Raw genomic sequence first — 7,222 nt, 5'->3', positions numbered from 1 at the left:
TGCATAGAGATTTAATCAAAGGAGAAGATTCTCAGGCGTATTAATCACTGATAGTGCTTCAATTATAATCCCAGACTGTCAGGGTCAGCAGTGTAAGGAAGCTGAGTAGGGATTATCACCATGAAAGACATGAAGTAATTGTTATCTCATTCGGGATTATTTACAGCCATAGTCATTGTGCACGTATGCTCATGAAACCAAGTGCAAACAATGTTTGAAGCAAACAATCTGAATATGCACATATAAACTGTATTTGAATGTTCATTATAGCATGCAGTTTACTAGTGTTGTAGTACTCGAGACCGGTCTTAAGACCATTTTTTGATGGTCTTGGTCTTGTCTCAGTCTCAACCGCATTTGTACTTGGTCTTGTTCCAACGGTGCTCCCGGAAGTAAACAAAGACAGGAGTAAAGTGCAGCAAACAGCACACTGCTATTTTGAAGCTCCGCACCTCCTCTCAACCCCAAGTTTGTCCGCGACCTGCCATGCTAAACTGCAAACTGTCAACAAACACTTCCTCATCCTATAATGCACAGCGCAGCTGACTACGGCAGCTGGTTTAGTCCAAAAATGCGCAGTTCTTTTTGCGGTTGGGTCTGTTTAAGGTCGGATTGCGTTCTCACCACAAACAAACCGCTCCAGGGTTCGTTTGAAAGCACCTCTTCAAGGAGGTCTCGGTACGCTTGTTTGGTCCGCTTTTGGTGCGCACCCGAGTGCGATTGCCTGTTTCTCACCTGCCCAAAAAAACCGCACCAAGAGGGAAAACGAACTCTAGTGCGATTCAACCGAACTAAATGAGGCAGGTGAGAAAGCACCCTTAGTCTTGACCTGGTCTCGGATTAGGTGGTCTTGACTACAACACTAAAGTGACTTTCTTTAACATTAAATATTTCTCGTGCTAATTTAGTTTTGAATATTAAAAGATTAAAAAATCCCTGATCCCACTTTGTGTGTTATGGTTTCAGGTAGAACAAACTCCACGGAGAGAAGGGAATCCAAAAATAAAGTCTTTTAATATTATAATCCACACGAATTGAAGGGAATAACTCAGGGTAGTCTCAATACACGTAACATCAAATAATAACTGGCAAAGGACTGGGGAGAACTCAGGACTTAAGAACACAGGGGCTAATGGGATAATTAATAAACAACAGGTGATGACGATGAACTAAACTAGACAGGCAAAAACTAGGTCAAAACAGAAATACAACATATAGACATGTGACAGATCACTCCCTCCCGGGCAGGTGCGTCCTCGCACCATAAAAAAGTTGAAACTGAGGAGGGAGGGCGGGAGCTCTGGAGGAGGGAGTGGAGCAGGAGAGAGGGCAAACCAAACACAGAACAAAATAAGTCCATGGGGGAGTGGAAGGTGGAAGGAGCCAAGGGGAAGCCAGGAGCAGGAGGAGCCATGTGTTGACCCAGAGACCAACCAGGACGAGGCCCAAGGGCGGAGTCGAAGGCGGGAGGAGCCAAGGTGGGAATGATGCCTTGACAGTCGTGGACACCCTGGGGACGACCGACGGAGATGCAGCCCTCGCAGATGGAGACCCAGATGGAGCTGAAGAGCCGATGAGTCCACGCTCAGCCTGGTCGATGGTCCTGGAGACTGAGGAGGAGCCGCGGTGACGAGCATCTGAAGAGGAACTGGAAATCCAGAAGTCAGAGGCTGAGCCAGTGGGATCAAGGACAAAGGCGGAGTCGGAAGGAAGGAGGACCCAAGGTGGAGCCGAAGTGTCGATGGACCAAGGTGGAGCAGGGGGTGCAGAGGTCTGTGGCAGAGACAGGGGATCCTCTGTGTAGGATTGAGCAGATGGTCCGAAGACACTCTGCATATCCAGCTGACAATTAGGAGGTGCAGAGGGGCTGAAGGACATCAGCGATGGTGGGGCTGAAGGACTGGTTGAGTGAGGAGGCGGGAGAGGGAGGCTGGGCGGGAATTCAGGACACACAGGAAACACAGAAGATTCAGGGCTGGACAGGACCAGCGGAGACACAGAAGATTCAGGGCTGGACGGGACCAGCGGAGACACAGGAGCATTTGGAAGAACAGGGGGCTTAGGGTTCACCTCTCCAAAAAAGTCGATCAGGTCCTTTGAAAATATGTCATTTAGTTCCTCATAATATCCACCAGAGGCCAGTTCGTACTCACTCATAGCGGTAGGAGTGTGGGCAGGGCAATCCTCCATATCCCCGAACTCCACTAAAACTCCCTCAGTGCTCAGCATTGCTGCTGGCTCACACACCTGGTCAGACCATTGCGGGGTAGTAGGCTTCGGGGCGATGGTAACTTCCGACCTTGTCCTCGGTCCAAGTTCCTATCGCGGCGCGCCGAACTCCTCGGTCTGCGGTGGGCTCGTGCGACACCTCCGTCGCATCTTTCGCTGGTGGTGGGCTGGTCTCTGGCAGTTGTGGAGTGGGGCCGTTGGCGAAATCATCCTCCACAGGGCCGATGGTAAACACAGAGTCGTTGTGTACCATTCTGTGTTCTAGCATTCTAGAATGTTCTGGCTCCTCTTTATTAGTCGGGATCAATCCTTCTAAAGTTTTAGCTAATTTTCGTCCACCCTGAAGGCTGAACTCCGTTAAAATATGAGCATCCACTGATTCTGCCGAAATTTTCACCTGTTCCCCGTAGCGGACTAACTCCCTGACTTTCCCTTTCACAGTAGTATTTTTCAATTTGGCTTTCTTAAGGAGTTTCATCTCGTGATCTTTTCTCATCAGCTCTAAAGTTGCCTGTGATCCCCCGATGCTAAACTCAGGCTGTCACGGGGAATACACCTGCCTAACAGATATATTTGGCCTTCCTTGTCCTGGCGTTTCTAAGTGTAACACTTCTAGATGTTGATTTATTTCACTAACCTCAACTGGACTAACTACTTCTGGCCCCGGAGGGTTTTCTAATTCTGGGGTGCCCGCTCTAATTCTTAACCTTCTCGGTACGGATGCAACCCTGCCCGGATCAGGTGTTACATTACAGGGTGTTCGCTCTTCCGGACGTATTAACTCTTCGTAGTCCGGATCTTCCTCTTCGTCCTCATCTTGTTCGTTTTCTGAACCCTTACTTTCTGTTCCTGAATAGTATTCATCAAAAACTTCATCACCGACTCCTTTTCTAACTAATCTTTCGAGCACAGCCTTATTTGTTAGATCCTTTTGAGCTAATATTGCTCGTTTAGCCCGCTGTGTTAACGTAGCATCTGAGAGGATAGCAGCAGCATTTCTTCCGTTTAACAGGCTCCAGAGCTGCCCGCACGCAACAAATGGGGCGTATTCTGTGTCCCACTGATTTTCCCTCTCTAGATTAGTTTCTGCCTTTTTAACTTTAGTGTGCGTCAGCCTATATAAGCCTTTTCCTATTTGGAATGTTTCAAAGCTGTCACCGAGCCTTAATTTGTAAAAAGGGTTTTCTACTTGATCTTTCTTTCCTCTAGATGTCGCTGTTCGCCTTAGTATGGGGTAGTCGGGGAGCGGCTCTTCTTCTACAGCACTGGGCTGTGTGACTAGCTGGTCTCGTCTGACAGTAGATCCCTGATTTGACCTCCCTTTGCCTGCGGTTTGGTCTGAATTCACCCATTGGTCCTACTCGTTCCTTTAAAGCACCTGCTACTCCAGCAGGTTGGCAGAGGAATTTATTTGCCGCATTGACCAATACGCAAGATTCCTCCTCGTTTTCCAAACGCCCTTCTTTGAGAACGATTAGATTCTTTCCTCTCGTGGAATATACCCTATATGGCTCTTCGCTCCCTGATGCGTACTCAACGTTCGGGCTTTCGGGGTTATAAGGTGGCGGGGCACTGGGATCCAGAGCGCTTTCATTCCCCTCTCTATGGGGTGTAAAACTTGGAGCTATAGATCCTCTCTCAGATCCTGCATCCGTCTCGTCATAGTCTAGTGAATCCCAACTTCTCGTGGGGATGTTCTTTACTTCTCCCCCGGACTCATCAAAGACCCTCACTTACGGAAATCCTCCTTTAACCCCTTTATTAGAGTATATAAGAGGTGGAATTTCTCCGTCCAGAACTCTGATATTGACTACAGAAGCAATCAGCCTAAACTCTTCCCATGGTATCTGTCCGGATCCGCATTTACCATGCGTGGGACTGATCCAGATTAACCGTCTGCCTAAATCCTCCGGGACAAGGGATATCGCTGACATTTGTCCCATTAATTCACTTCGAATTTTATTGGACCTAGGTGTATACACTAGCAATACTCATAGTCTGAGTTCTTTGCTTTTTATTTTTATTTTCCTCAGGCCTTTTCAAGCCTGCGTGCGTGTTTATATAAATCCCTCTGGATTATCACTTTTGATTGCGGTGTGTGAGGACTTTCTATTTTCTCGATTCACTGTGTTATCCCTGAATTTTCCATCCTTAATTAATCAAGCCCCACATGTTTGGGCGCCATGTTATATTTGTATACTGATATGAAGGATTAAAACCTGCTGTTATATTTGTATACTGATATGAAGGATTAAAACCTGCTATTCACATCCATATTTCCCAAAACAGTTCATAATAGACAGTTCTATAATTATCTTTCGGTTGAATAGATGTCAAATGAAGTTTCAAATCCTTCCTCCCGGTGTCCGTCCTGGCTCAGCCGAGTTCAGACCACTTGAAGCTCAAAACAAGGATTTATTCAGGTTCTGATAACTAGTTATTTAATAATTAATTACGCAGAGACTGGTTTTAAAAGTTTGACGAATCACCAATACAATAGTTTTTTTTAAAATTTAAAAACAGTAACTAAAAAATTACAAAATAATAAGCGAGAAGTCTTCACCACGGAATGCCAGCCCCGTACATCTGTTTCATAAGCATTTTATAGCCTTGCATATCATTTGCATTAATCTCATACACAACTCCTCTCCTCTCCCCTGCCTCTGTCTGTGCCTGCCCCCACCTAGTCTCGCGTAGCCAGACCTTCAGACTGACGGCTGGCTTCATTGGCCAAGGCCCGCCCATGAGGCCGTTTGACCGACATGTCAAACAACCGTGCCTATTGCTATTTTAAACTATAGGAAAATTGCAACACCTTACATATCATATGCGAATTTATGAATGTATGTGTCTAAACCACAATATCACACCCCTAGCAGGTGCAAACAACACCTCACGCTTCAGTTTCAACTAGAAGTTCCATTCTGCACCCATGTTGCAAAATGCATCCTCTGGTTTCTAACCGTTCTTTTACAAAGCAAGCAAAATAACCACATAGCAATTGATATCCGTTTCCCAAAATATACAGCACATACTCTTAATATAGCATTTTGACATTTATACTTCTATGATAGAAGTCTGGAGTTCCATTGTTCCTAAACCATTTGTTAACATTTGCAAATCAACTGAAAAATCATTCAAAATAATAATCTCTCTCATTAACTACATTATTATTTTATTCATCGACTCTTGTTTCCTCATTAACTTCAGAATTGCTCTTAGTTTGAAGAAGATCTTTTGGTCTTCCAGTTCTTTCTTTGGCCCGTTTGCGACGTTCCGTCTTCTGCTTCCTCTTGTCCGTCTTATTCTGGTAGCGTTGAATTCTCTGGGCTAAAAGATCATGAAAATCTATTTTATTTTGTCTGACCGTTCCTTACTGCTAGTGGAGGATTGATCAGGAAATTGCATATCAATTAAGTCAGGTAATTCGTCATCAGTCTAAATACTGCAGAAGTTCAAGAAATTAATAACTAAACTCATGGCTGGATTACCACACTGTCCAGTAGTAGATATGGCATGGCAAATGAAAAAAATATTTATGACCCTTGATTTTTGGATTTGTGACTTTTCCTCTCCCCCACACGGCCCACCCACATCATGACCACCTACGTCGTGTTGACCCCGTGACCCCTCAAATGAGTTCCAGATGTTGCAATCGTCATGCGTGAAATTCTGACGTCATCTGTGTGTGAGATATGATGTTTGTACGTGTCTGGCCGGTGACAGGAGATAAAATGAAGCCCTGAGGAATGTTTTTGAAGATTTTATGCTCATCCGGGGGGTTAGCCCATCTGCAGACCACGTGTCTGGTTGCATTCTATGGCATGGTGTGTTATCGGCTCTCTGTATGGGAGAGCTGTGAGAAAAAGATACTGGATTTAAAGGCAATAACAGAATAAACAACTTTAAAAGATTATAAGACCATATCACAATATGCGTACCCACACATATACTCTGTTGGTTGTATAAAATGTAATTAAATAAAATAGGTAGCATGACAAATAATGAAATGGGAATAAAACAATAAATAAAGAAATAAAACCCTCTTACATGTTTTCCAAGAGAAAAAGGTTTTCTCCTTGTGCAAAGAACCTCATTCTTCGAATGAGAGGTTTACAAAAAATTGTGTTTAGTTTAAGTTGGAAAAGGTCCTTTGTCTCTCTCTGTCTCTCTCTCACTCTCACACACACACACACACACACACACACACACACACACACACACACACACGCACATACACACACACACACACACGTGCGCATTCAATAGTCCGAGCTGTATTCTCTTCCTGAGCGTCTCGGGCCAGGGCTGGGCTAGGGCCTATATTTTAGGCCCGTGCAGGGCTTTACTGACAATAGGTTTTAACAACGTAGGTATTTTCTACCACCGGACATCTTTTTCATTTAGCTCATTCTGTTTTTTTTTAAGCGCAATTAAATATTCTCAGGAGAGCCATTGATCCATTGATGTTTTATAAGTTCAATAAACTTAAATGTTGAATACTTGTTTAAAATGAATGATGAATGATTTGCTTTAGTAACATGGTAGTAACATGCTGTCATATATAATTATATATCTCCATATTCTTTAAAATAGAGATAAGTCTCTCTTTAGCTTGAAATGTTTATGTGCGTGCTTGTTTATATAACTTATCATGATACAAAATTGTATAATGACATAGGTATTACACTGATATGACAACGTGGTCCTCATAATTCAGATCGCGTTTTTTATTTTATTAAAAATGGCTGTATGTAGAATTTAGTGTAGGTGTACATTAAAAATAATTTTGTCTATGGAGTGTCAATGGAGTGTAGTAATACTCCAAATGATTGTACCCATGAGCATAACTTGAGCATAACAACATCTGGATCTCATTTGAGGGGTCACGGGGTCAACATGACGTGGCTGGTCGCGATGTCGGTGGGCCGTGTGGGGGAGGGGAAACATTCCTTTGATGTTATCAAAGGAAATTTAAATATTACTTTAATTT

Source organism: Barbus barbus (genome assembly GCF_936440315.1).
Source record: "Barbus barbus genome assembly, chromosome: 26".
NCBI lineage: Eukaryota > Metazoa > Chordata > Actinopteri > Cypriniformes > Cyprinidae > Barbus > Barbus barbus.
The sequence above is the reverse complement of the archived record's forward strand: the minus strand, read 5'-3'. Positions refer to the sequence as shown.